We start from the raw sequence: 12737 nt of genomic DNA on the forward strand, positions 1-12737 counted from the left end.
ATCCCCTGAATGGCATTATGTATGCAATAAACCCCAACCAGCCCTCAGATTTAAACCCCTATGGGGCCATATCTAGATGTCGTATATCTAAAAGATTGCCACTGGGTACTGTTAGGGACTTTTATGATAAGAACAGAGAACACAGTGCTGTAGTTTAGATACCGGCATTTTTTTTTTTTCTTTTTATTGTGGCCGTTTAATTCTGCAATCTTCTGATGGATACTGCCAACTGTATATCTGGGTGCATTTAAACAGGCAGTAAAACCTTTGCATGTACCCGGCAAACAGTTTTATTCTCAGCTGTTCAACATATAAGTGTACAAGAGTGGAGGCACTGCAAAAGTTGAGTGTGCCTGCCTGTGAGTGAAGGGGGAGGGGAGAGTGGGGGCAGGAGGAGAGTGGAGAAAGTAACAAAGAGGGAGGGGAAAGAGAGTTTGGGGTGAAGAAGAGTGGGGGAAAGACGAAGGAGGAGAGTATGGGATGGAGGAGAGTGGGGTGAAAGGAGGAGGAGGAGAATATGGGATGAAGGAGAGTGGGGGGGGGGGGGGAAAGATGGGAGACGAGGAGACTAGGAGAGGTGGAGTGTAGAGGGGGGGGGGAGCAGAGGAAGCAGCATATACAAGCAGATGCTGCAGTAGGAGTAACAGGAGTAGCAGCAGTAGTAGGAGCGGGAGGTAGAGAGGGGGCGGGGGTCATGGCTATCCTAAAAACACCTTCTTATCAAGTTTCACATCCGGTGGTGCATCTCTTACCATGCCTGCCTCAGTCCTCCCTACAAGGCTCTTAAATTCTAGTCTCTTCTCTTCTCTTCTTTCTCTTCCCTTCTCTCTGGTCCTTTCTTTTCCCTCCGATCTCAATTTCTTTCATTTCACCTCCTCTCCCTTTTTTCTCTTCTCTTTCACCTCAGTTCTTTCAGTTTCTCTTATTCCATCTTCATTCATCTCCCCTCCTCTGTTGCGCTCTGTTCTTTGCTCATGTTTTATCCTCTCTTCACTTCTCTCCCATCTTATTTTCCTCCCCCTAGGCCAAGCCCATGAATGTCACTCTATCAGGGTTGTCAGACATTCTTCCTCCTTACTCATAACGTTCGTCTCTCTCCTCAATAATTCTCCCTTCTCTCTATCCTTCCTCCTCCTCCCCCTTCCCTCAGTCTAGAACAAGAATGTCACTCTTACTTTCTACCACCTTCACGACACATTCTCGCTTTAATACTCTCTCTCTCTCTCTCTCTCTGCCTACGCCAAGAATGTCACCTACTTTTTATCAAGGTCCCGATACATTCTTCCTCCTTTCATCTATCTTCCTCCATCTTCTCCCCTCCCCCTCTCCCACACTTCCTGGAAGGGAATAGGTTTCTCCTCCCTTCCCCCAGCAACTTTACACCCTTTTCCTTCCTCCTCACCCCTCCCTTTACCCCACCCCTTCCTATGTATTTCTCTCTCTCTCTCTCTCTCTCTCTCTCTCTCTCTCTCTCATTCCCCATCTACCTTCCCCTCCCCGCACGTCCGTTATCGGAACAACCAATAAAAACTTACTTCCTCGTTTGAGCCAACTATTGTGTCTCGTGTAGCCTACTGCACACACGCAGTACTATTTTCTTTTTTTTTATTTGCCTACGAATTTACCTGTGAGTTTCTTTGCTTGCTTGCCTGTTTGATTCACTCCCTGCGTTTCTGTTTCACTATCTGCTAAATTTCTTCACTATGAACAGTATCCCTTTAACTCCTTTAGTGTAATTATTTTTGTCATTCTACCTTTGGACAATTTAAATCAGTAGGGGGAGACCTGTCAGATGATAATTAAAGGCTCAGGAGTAATTTACGTCAATCCTTTAGTACACTGACGTCTTTGCAAAACTTCTTGTTTCTCCAACACTGTTTTATTCAGCATCAGATACGGTAGACCTATCCAAGAGACGGAGTTGAGGCGACTGAAACTGTTGTAACTGAAATAATAATAATAATAATAATAATAATAGTAATAATAATAATAATAATAATAAAAGTTAATGTACCGGAGATATTTATGGAGCTTGTTTCGAAGAGTTCCTCTGCCAAAGATAATGTACTACACTGAACTAAATATCACCATCTAGCCGTAGTAAGAAAAACAAAAAACAAAAACAATAAAGGTCAAATAACCAAACTCTCTACAGATACACAACTCTACAGTACCTACCCAAACCTACCTACCTGAACCTACACACCGGTATCTGGCCTACCAAAGCTGTGGTAGTCTGGTAATGGCAGTTTGGTAGTGGTAGCTGTAGTGGCTGTGGTAATGTGGTTTTGGTAGCTTGTCTGGGGCAGTGGTAATGGCCGTGGTAGTCAGGATTGGTAACTGTAGTGGTTATTTAGTGGCTGTGGCAGTTGTTGTGGTTGTGTAGCAGCTGTGGTATTTGTGTAGTAGTTGTGTAGTGCTATGGTAGTTGTGCAGTAGTTGTGGTGGTTGTGTAGCAGTTGTCGTAGTTGTAGTGGTTGTGGTAGCTGTGGCCGAGAGAGTTTGTGGGAATGTAGTGTCTGACTGTAGTGCGTTCAGACCTAAGTGGCCGAGGGAATTTCTTGAGGTAGTTGAGGTGACTGGAACGGCAGAAGATGTGGTGGCTGGGGTTGGAATGAACGTATATGTGCTGGTGCAGAGTAGCAGGTGTAGTTATTGTGGGCGTTATTGTGGTAGATATGGAAGTTACTGGTACTGTCGTGGTGGAGGTGACTGGAAAAACTGTAGATGTTGTGGCTGTGCTTAAGGTAGCTGTGTAAGTAGATGTGGTAGTTGGGGTGGTTGTTGCAGTTACTGGGATTGTGGTACTTGACTGTGGTGGTGGAGGTGATCTGGGACACTGGAAATTGTTGTGACGGTGGAAGCGACTGGAACTGCAGTTAATGTGGTGGAGCGAAAGGGCAGTGGTAGCTGTAGTTGCGGCAGTAGTGGTAGTGATGATGGTACTGACGCCTATATTAGCGATAAGGCTGATCGATACATTATAACTACGTAAAATGTATTAAGACCATAAGCGGGGCGTGACTGTTACCTACAAGGATGGTAGTAGCAGTGGTTGTATTGATCGCTGACAGTAAAATGGCAGAAGGAGCGTGATACAGTGAATAAATGTGGCCCAAACTGTGACAAAGGTTGAAGTAACGCGATAATTCACAGGCTCGTGGTGGTAGTAACGGTGACAATTATGGAGGTCAGAGTAATGGCAGAGGTGGTGGGAGTTACGTCAATTATAGTGCAAAGACTTGTGGTAACAGTGCTACTAAAATGTGCTAGTAACGTTCGTGTGTGTGTGTGTGTGTGTGTGTGTGTGTGTGTGTGTGTGTGTGTGTGTGTGTGTGTGTGTGTGTGTGTGTGTGTGTGTGTGTGTGTGTGTGTGTGTGTGTGTGTGTGTGTGTGTGTGTGTGTGTGTGTGTGTGTGTGTGTGTGTGTGTGTGTGTGTGTGTGTGTGTGTGTGTGTGTGTGTGTGTGTGTGTGTGTGTGTGTGTGTGTGTGTGTGTGTGTGTGTGTGTGTGTGTGTGTGTGTATGAAGGCCAAGGAAGACATCAAGTAACCACGAAAGTCACCACTGGCCGACAGCGTTTCTCCACCCCTCTAAGCCCCCCGTCCCACATCTTTTTCCCTCAGCCCCTTCCCCCTCCCTCCCCACACTCTTATCCCACCGTCGTCCCCCTCCCCAACCCCCCTACACCCGGTATCCTACCTCTACAGCACCGCAACACCACCACTTTACGACACGCTTTCACAATCTCCACAGCATCACCAAAACATGTATGAACCTCTCTCCATTATATTAGTTCAACACACACACACACACACACACACACACACACACACCGTTAAACCTTCACTACTGCAACTCAACAAGGCCACTACAATATCGCTATTCAAACAATCAAAGGAAGACAGGAAGTTATGATGAATCTTATCACTGTAAAAGGGCTCATACCTTTCGGTGTGAATCACAAACGATGTTATATGAACGCACTTCGGGTATTTCATTCAGATTAAACCAGACGATTATGGTTTAGCAGAGGGAAATTCTAGCAATCAGTGAGCAAACTCCTTCAATCTGACGGCGTAATTTAAAGCTTTATTCTTGCTACCTCCAGACGGTTATTCTGCTTACGGGGAAATCAACTGTGGTGAAATCGTCAAATGAAATCTATATACAATCCGTACATTTAGGAAAATCTCCCTTAACCTGCACAATATCGCCTCAAGTTTACAAGAATAAAATGAACAATGCCATGGTAGAAGGGATTAAAACGTGACGATTTTGTTCAGCTGAGGGAAATCCTACGAGTCAGTGTGTTTCAAAAGTATTTAAGGTAGCTCTGCGCTGCCTTCTACTCACAAAACTTTTCTCTAACATTCTGACCAGCACTAGACGATTTTCTTCAGCCATGGGAAATCGCAGCAATCCGAGGTTAAACACTATCTAATGACCGCAAATTGGAGGGGAGCGCGGTGGCTTAATTGTGATGACTCTCATATAATTACATAATCCCATTCGACCCTCCATTTACTACATTAACAAAATAACTACGGAAAGAAAAAGGAAACAAAAAAGAAAACAAAAACATGTTGATCACGTCAGATTTAATAACTACTGAGATATGATGTTCGCGTGCATAAAAAAAACAATTCAATTTACGATCATATCAGGCAATAGGATATACAGTACGGAGCTTTAGGATAGGCGATTTAATAAGGTGTGTGTGTGTGTGTGTGTGTGTGTGTGTGTGTGTGTGTGTGTGTGTGTGTGTGTGTGTGTGTGTGTGTGTGTGTGTGTGTGTGTGTGTGTGTGTGTGTGTGTGTGTGTGTGTGTGTTATACTTGTACGCAAGCCACAATAGTGTTCTCAATCCAGCCCTGGGGGATGAACGCAACAGTGCCCCCCCTCAAGGGAACCCTCTCACACAACGCTTGCCTACACCTTCCCAGTAACAGCCCCTCCCCCCTCCACATACACCTCCTGGTTCAGTACAATTTTTTCTTCCTCTTCCTCTTGTGTCCTGTGTCTATCCTAGTGCATTATTAGATGTTATAAAAGTCCTTCTGTAGAAAACGACAGGAAGTGCGGTAGGTTAGTGTAAGTTGTGACTGTTGGGTGTAGCAGTATCGTGTAGTAGTTATTGTGTGGTGTGGCAGTATGTGGTGCAGTAATGTGAACTGTGGCACTGAGAAGTGTGGCAGTGCGAGATGCGTGGTGGCGATGTTAGAAGAGGTGTGGCAATGGGGGTATGACGGTGGGGAGCGTATGGGGTGCGGCAGTGTGAAAAGTATGTTTACTATGGTTGTGTGCGTGGCGTGGTGAAATATTATTACACAATGACTTGTTTAACGTTCCGTATTTCAGCAACTTCCGTACATCACCCATCATTCTTCTAACCTTGCTTCCCAGTATCACGTGAGGTGGGAGATTCAGAGCGAGGTTCTTTTATCTCTCTCGGAACATGAAGTATAGGAAATTGAAGGCACCGTTCCATCACCTCTTACAGTGTCACAGAACCTACGATGATACTTGTGCTGAAGATGTGAAGACAGCAGCAAGAACGATTTAATCCCGTTCACCACTCCACTCTTTTAAGCTTCCTAATACAAACAAGAAATACGTCAGCTATTTTTTCTCTCGACCCCCTCTAGAATTTCTGTACCTAGCTTAAATCTTTAGCCTGTAAATTTCTCTCAGCTGCACAAAATAATCGGAAATCAGCCAGAAAACAATGTGCACCGTGAGATAAATTCCTTCACAACAGAAAAAGAACAAGTCAATAAACTCCCTTGCGTAGGAAAATCAGAATACCTCAGTACTTACAGAACTATATACTTGAAAATATGGGTAAAGTGTTTTCAAGTAATTAAAAGGAAAGGCTACCCCAGTTTCATCAACCTTCACGCACCCGTCCCCTCAACCACCCCCTCCAGTTCGGCTCTCAGGTTCCCTCGACACCTCCCAAATAAGCATCACACCCCCATTCCCCTCCCATCACCATGATTTCCCCACAGACTCCACCTCAGACCGGAAGGGGAAGGGAAAGGATATTACAAAGTACCGGTAGTCCGGTACACTATATATATTGGGTATTTGTGTGTGTGTGTGTGTGTGTGTGTGTGTGTGTGTGTGTGTGTGTGTGTGTGTGTGTGTGTGTGTGTGTGTGTGTGTGTGTGTGTGTGAAATAAGAAGGGATAATGGACCGACTGATTCACACACACACACACACACACACACACACACACACACACACACGCACGCACGCACGCACACGCGCGCACGCACGCACGCACGCACGCACGCACGCACTCACGCACGCACGCACACACTCACGCACGCACGCACACACTCACGACGCACGCACGCACGCACGAGAGAGAGAGAGAGAGAGAGAGAGAGAGAGAGAGAGAGAGAGAGAGAAATTACATTACCCATAACATTAGGCTACATAGAGAGTATTAATACCATAATCGCAACTTCACCACCATGTTGAATAAAATCATGAAGTGGCCACAATACAGATAAAAACAAAATACTGACTGGTGAAATACTGTATATTGCTGGTGACTGTCCCTAATCCTTTCATTACAAGCTGAAGGAATTTATCTGGTATAGTTCTTGCACTTTAGCTTGGCTCAAAATTTCGTCCTTTATGAAGCCTAATTTCACGACGCTCAGTAATGTATAAGAGAAAATGCTGCGGATCTACATCCTTCCCATGGTACGTCTTCGTGACTAGCAAGGTACTGTTACTGCTCAGCACTGAAGATGGAAATATGACAATTTTAGGTCGTCAGAGTAAAAAAAGTATAGTAGATAACATTAACTTAACCCCTTGCCCGATGATGTTTTCGTTCTGTTCATAATACTCAGACGATTTTTTATACGTTTAGGGAGAGAGACCTTTCCAAACTGGCGGGGTTAAATGTAGCCTTTCTTAACCCCATCAGTATGAGAGGACATTCCTTAACTGAATAAAATCACCCAGTAGCAGCAAAAAATAAAAATGGAAACGGCGCCATCGTAAGTTCATAAAAATACATCATCGTACTGAATGGGGTCAATTGTACGAAAGCTAAATGTACAGCCTAAATTCTCCACCCCAAGGTTTGATAATGAGTGTGGTGTAATGTGGGGGTGGTCAGGCTGGGTGGTGATGGTAGTGATGTTGATTGACGTAATGACTGGTGAGGGTCGAAGTCGTGGTGATGGTGGGAGTGATGGTGGTGAAGACGCTGTTGGCGGCAAGGTTTATAATGGTATGATAGTGGTGGCAGTGAAGAATGGTAGTGATGGTGCTGATAGTGTTATGATAGTGAACAGTGATAGTGAATGGTGAAGAGGATGACTCGTAGTGGTAATGCTACTGTAAATGATCAGAACACAGCTAGTGATGAGGGTGAGGGTGGTGGTCGTGGTGGTGGTGGTGGTGGTGGTGAAGGTACAATGGGTCAAGGTGAGGGCAGGAAAGGCAGGGTTCATGTCACCTCACTGACTCAACTTGCCCACCACCACCACAACACCAAAACCCTGACTACCTCACACACTCACTTATTCACTTCACTCTTAACAGGAAAATCACACACACACACACACACACACACACACACACATGGATGTACACGCCAAAACGGCCACATGCAGCTATGTTTTCTCTCTCTCTCTCTCTCTCTCTCTCTCTCTCTCTCTCTCTCTCTCTCTCTCTTACACACACACACACAACGTCCGTCCTTCCACCCTCTGACTCAATTCCCCCAAACTTTCACTCTCTCTCCTCAAGAAAAAAATTCCTCTCTGACCGCTATCCAGTGACGAGGAAGGAGTAAAAAATATGATGAAAAAAAAAACTCGCAAGCCTTAGAAGGACTATGGGCGAGGGATGAGGAAAAAGAGTGGCATTTACAGACATCGTAGATCTGGTGAGGGAGTTTTTGTGGGGGTGGGCGGGTTAGGGTAGAATGAAGGGGGCGGAATAGGAGAGAGAGCTGGGGCGGAATAGGAGAGAGAGCTGGGACGGGATAGGAGGACGAATGTAGTGTGGCAGGACAGGATGAAGGAGAAAACAAAAAGCGGATGGAGCGGCGCACAGTACTTGGGAAAAGAATTATAATAAAAAGGACCGGGGTAGAGCGGAGTGAAGTGATTTTAGGGTACAGTAGAGCAGTGCATAACAGAGTACAAGGTAGTGTAACCCGTGTAGGAGTAGATTACAGTTCAATACAACAGAAGAGTACAGCAGAGCGGAGTAGAAGAGTATGGTACGGATAGGGATGGATGATTAAAAGAGGAGAGTGGGTGAGGCAAGATGAGGTAGGGATACATGAATTAGAAAGAGGGGAATGAAATTAGACAGGATGAGCTGGAACAGTTAAGAGAGGGGTGGAGATGAGAGTGGCGTGGATTTATGTGAGGCGGTTGGAGCGGGATGAGGTACAGTGGTGTAAGACAAAGAATAAGGGTGTTGAGTGGACTGGGTAAGACTGGGTAAGGGTGGGTCGGAATAAGAACGGCATGGTACGGTATGGGAGGAGGATTTATATGTGAGGTGAACAGGGCAGGGTGTACTTAGATAGGGTAGGTCAAACTATGGCAGGTACAGTAAGGTGGGGTGGTGTGGTTATTTAAAAGGTGTAGGAAGTGTATAGGGGACAGTAGGAGTGGAATGGGAGAGAGTGAGAGAGTTGGAACATGAGATTGGGGTAAGATGACGTGGTGGTAAGGGGAAGGGCAGTGTGAGTCAAGACATTACACACCAGTGTGTTTTGGGGTCGCCGTCTCAGCAGGCCTAAACGAATGGGAGCTATCCATAGTCACGATGATCTATGCTATACTTTTTTTTTTCTTTTCAATGCCGTCAGCCGGTTTTATTCGGCTTGGAGAACTGTCAGACTGAGGGGATTAGAAACACCCCATTGGGATACTTTTTTATTTATTAATGTTCTCACCAAGCGCCTTAATTCTGCAGGCGAGGCTAACATATCCAAGCCATATAATATCACACCCTCCACATCACAGTATGTATCAGATGGCCACCTGTCACTACTAACGTGATCTATGACTATTCTTGTAGGCACTGGTTACTCCCACCATCTCACCCTTACATGCCTGCCAGTGTATGTCTTGATTGCACATTCATACCTTCTTGTGTTATTTTGCGCGAAGATACAAATAACCTGCCAATCCAATTTTTCTTTTCATAACCACCTAACATACAAGACCAATTCAAATGTACATGCCATCAATCGCTAAGGTGTCGTCAATATGGAGGCCGCTACAAGAATACAGGAGACTGGAAGAAATCAGAAAGATAGGTTCCGATTACACTCACCCCCCCACCTTCCCTCCCTCTTCATCTCCGTGTATCATTAAGAACTACGAGACTACAGAATAAGTGGTCGGCATTGACGCCGTCACATTCCTACGCTATTACCAACAATAAGTCTCAGTGCATTCTGTTCACACACTGACCTTCACCTCATACGCCATTCCTTTTTCTTTTTTATATGTACCCGTTATATACTATCTACTCCCACTCCGTTACTGGGTTCTAGGGTGTTCAGTTTTAATTTTCGGTGTTCACTTTTAGTAAAATCATTGTTTCTACCCTCTTCCTTGCGAGGGAGATCTAAGATGGATAAAACAGTTTGCCGCTAGGAATAATAACATCGTCTAGAAGTAACAAAAAATAAAAATCACCTGAGTATAAAAAAATGAAAATGAAAATCACACTGAAGAAAGAATATGTATTCTTGGTGTGGAAATCCTATATCACAGAAATTCTAAAAGGATCCACCAGGAGTGAAAGGAAAGACGGTGGTGGTGGTGGTGGTGGTGGTGTGCGGTGTGACTCCTCCTCTCCTGCCCCCTCCCACGACACCATGACCCCCAACACAACTGCCGTCTTTCCTCTCCCCCTCCCTTCCCCATCCGTTTCCATCCCTCTCCTCCTCCTCCCCCTCCCCTCTCCCCCTAACCCTCCCCTCCCGTCTCCCTCCCCCTATGTCGTGTTTACCAGGGACCCGTACCACCCGACGTCTCCCTTGCCAAAAGAAGCCCTCATACTCCAGACTACTTCACGTTTTTTGGTAATGTCTTTTCAACCTTTAAACCTCCAGGGAAAAACTGTCTATTTTACTCTGTCCAACATTAGATAATTTTTCTCGCCACTGAAAAATCTCCCTAGGATTTAGGCAATTTTTTCTTCCTTAAAACAACAAGCATAAACGCAACCAAGTGATCGTTTCAGTAACTATACTTCAAAATGTTCGCCCTGTATCCTCATCGCTATCCTGACATGTTTCCACTATTATACGTGGTGGGTAATACCTACAAGCATAAATATGGCTAACACAAAGAACTATCATCCGCGTGCCAAGCCAAAATGGGTTACATCTCCGTTCATCCATCCTCCAAATCTTCGAAATTCTCCCTCTATATCATTTAATAAGTTTTACGTCCGTGACCCCATTTACTTTTCTTCTCCAGTGTGTTCCCTCCATATTTACCTGGCTCTCTGGACCATATGGTTCTCTTTACCGTTGTCCTTCCATTCCTTCTGCCATACTTTCACTTTTTCCTCTCCCCTCGACTCGGCAACAGTTTAGCCTTTCACTTCTTTGACGTCTACTGTTTTAGTGTATTCTTGCTACCCCCAGACGTCTTATTCAGCTTAGGAGAGCCCCTTCGTACTAAATGAATTAATGAAAGCTATATTCAACCCTTCCAGTTCAAAAATCGTCGCAGATAGCAATAATGAGTTGAAACGTACCGTAGTCGAGTGTAAGGGGATGTTATGTGGCACCAGCCAATTCAACGATAAAATAAACTGCAGTATAAACGGAAAAACAATATCCATTATCACACACACACACACACACACGACTTAAAAACAAACGCATCCACTTCTTCCAAACAAAGCGCGCCAGAACAATGACACACGCGTACAGAATAAACACACACACAAAGACACTCACAAACACATAAAGCAATGACAGACACTCGACACTAAACAAACATACATTTCATTCAAGCAAAACACTTCAGGTCAGTGACACACACGCACTCACAAAAGCACACACATACATACATACATATATATATATATATATATATATATATATATATATATATATATATATATATATATATATATATATATATATATATATATATATATATATATATATACATACATATATACATGCGTCCATGCATACATAAATTACTTACCTAAAATATACATACATACAAACATACCCCGCACACAAAGCAATGACAGACACTAGACACTAAACAAACATACACTTCATCCAAACAAAACACCTCAGGTCAGTGACACACACACACACACACACACACACACACACACACACACACACACACACACACACACACACACACACACCGGCCAAAACAAACACAGCCATCTCTCTTTCTCACCAAACTGACACATAAACGCGCGAGACGTAACCGTGACCTAATATGGAAGGTAAATTGGTGACCACTCTTGCCGCGGCTCGAAGGGGTGGGGAGGGGATCAGGAGGGGAGGGGATCAGGAGGGGAGGGGATCGGGAGGGGAGGGGAGCGGAATGAAGGAGAGAGAGGAGGGGGAAAACAGGAGAAGGAGAGGGAAATGGAGGGGAGACGTGGGATAGGAGGAGAGGTTGGGAATGTCTGTGGGGTGATGGCGAAATGGTGGGGAGAATGGGGAGGTGGGGGGGAGAAGGGGTAAGGATGGGGAGGTGAGGGGAGAGGTGGGTGGGAATGGAAGACTGAGAACTGTGGGAAGGTGGAGGGGTGGTGGGGAGGATGAGGAGGTGAGGGGATGTTGACGCAAGATGTGGTTATGGGGAGATGAAGAGAGGGTGGAGATGGGATGGTGAAGGTGGCGTGATGGTGGTAAGGGTAGAGGAAGACGGGGTGAGAAGACAGGAGGTGAAGGATGCAAGAACTGAGATGTAAAGGTAGTGGCGGCGAATATGATTAAGGCAGAGAAGAGGTGGAAGACGGCTACATGAAGCGGAGATAGTGAAGAAGGAGAATATGTGATGGTGCTGGTGGAGAAGAGATGGTGAGTTGGTGGTGAAGAGGTGATGAAAACTGCAGGGAGGTAGGAGAGAGTGTAGGGAGGTAGGAATGAGAAGCAGGCACGTAAAGGAGTGGAGATGGTGGACGGCTATGGAGAAGTGGAAGAATGTGTGGAGGTGCAGCAAAATGGGAAGGGTGAGGGAGAAGGAAGAGAGGCAGTGAGTACTGAAGGGAAGGGGGGTGAAAGGAACTGAAGGCGTAAGGTGCGACAGGGAAACATGCAGGTGAGAGAAAAAAAAAAAAAAAAAAAAAAAAAAGGGGCTGGGCATGGGGGGAAGGAGAGTGAAAGGATCTGAAAGAAGGAAAAGTGAGGAATACTAAGGGAGTGTAAAACGAACAGCGTATGGTTTAAGTGTCGCTACGCTGACCGAACTTGGGCGTGACTGCGGTTGCTGGTAGAGGGGGCCGAGTTGCTATGGAGCTGAGCTTAGGAGAGGACCAAATAAATAGCATGGAAGGACTAGGAGAGGGCAGGAGTGGTGAGGAGGCAAGAATGATGAAAGGGGAGAATTGGTGAGAAGAAAAGCTAGTGAGAAGGTCGACATGCTCTGGAAGAGCTGAGGTGAGGGCCGAGTAGGATAGAGGGAAACGCTGGGAAGTCGGCAAGAATGGTGAGGGTCGGGAATGGTGAACGGGTACAACTGGTGTGAAGGAT

General features: G+C 45.4%; 1 protein-coding gene across 1 annotated transcript in view; it reads right to left on the reverse strand.

The window, feature by feature from the left end:
* Cip4 (formin-binding protein 1-like Cip4) overlaps positions 1 to 12737 on the reverse strand; it is a 174020-nt gene that overhangs the window by 63719 nt on the left and 97564 nt on the right. The gene's annotated exons all lie outside the window — the stretch shown is intronic.

Source organism: Coenobita brevimanus, chromosome 64 (assembly GCF_032717465.1).
Source record: "Coenobita brevimanus isolate Jiangsu-jjx chromosome 64, ASM3271746v2, whole genome shotgun sequence".
Lineage (NCBI taxonomy): Eukaryota > Metazoa > Arthropoda > Malacostraca > Decapoda > Coenobitidae > Coenobita > Coenobita brevimanus.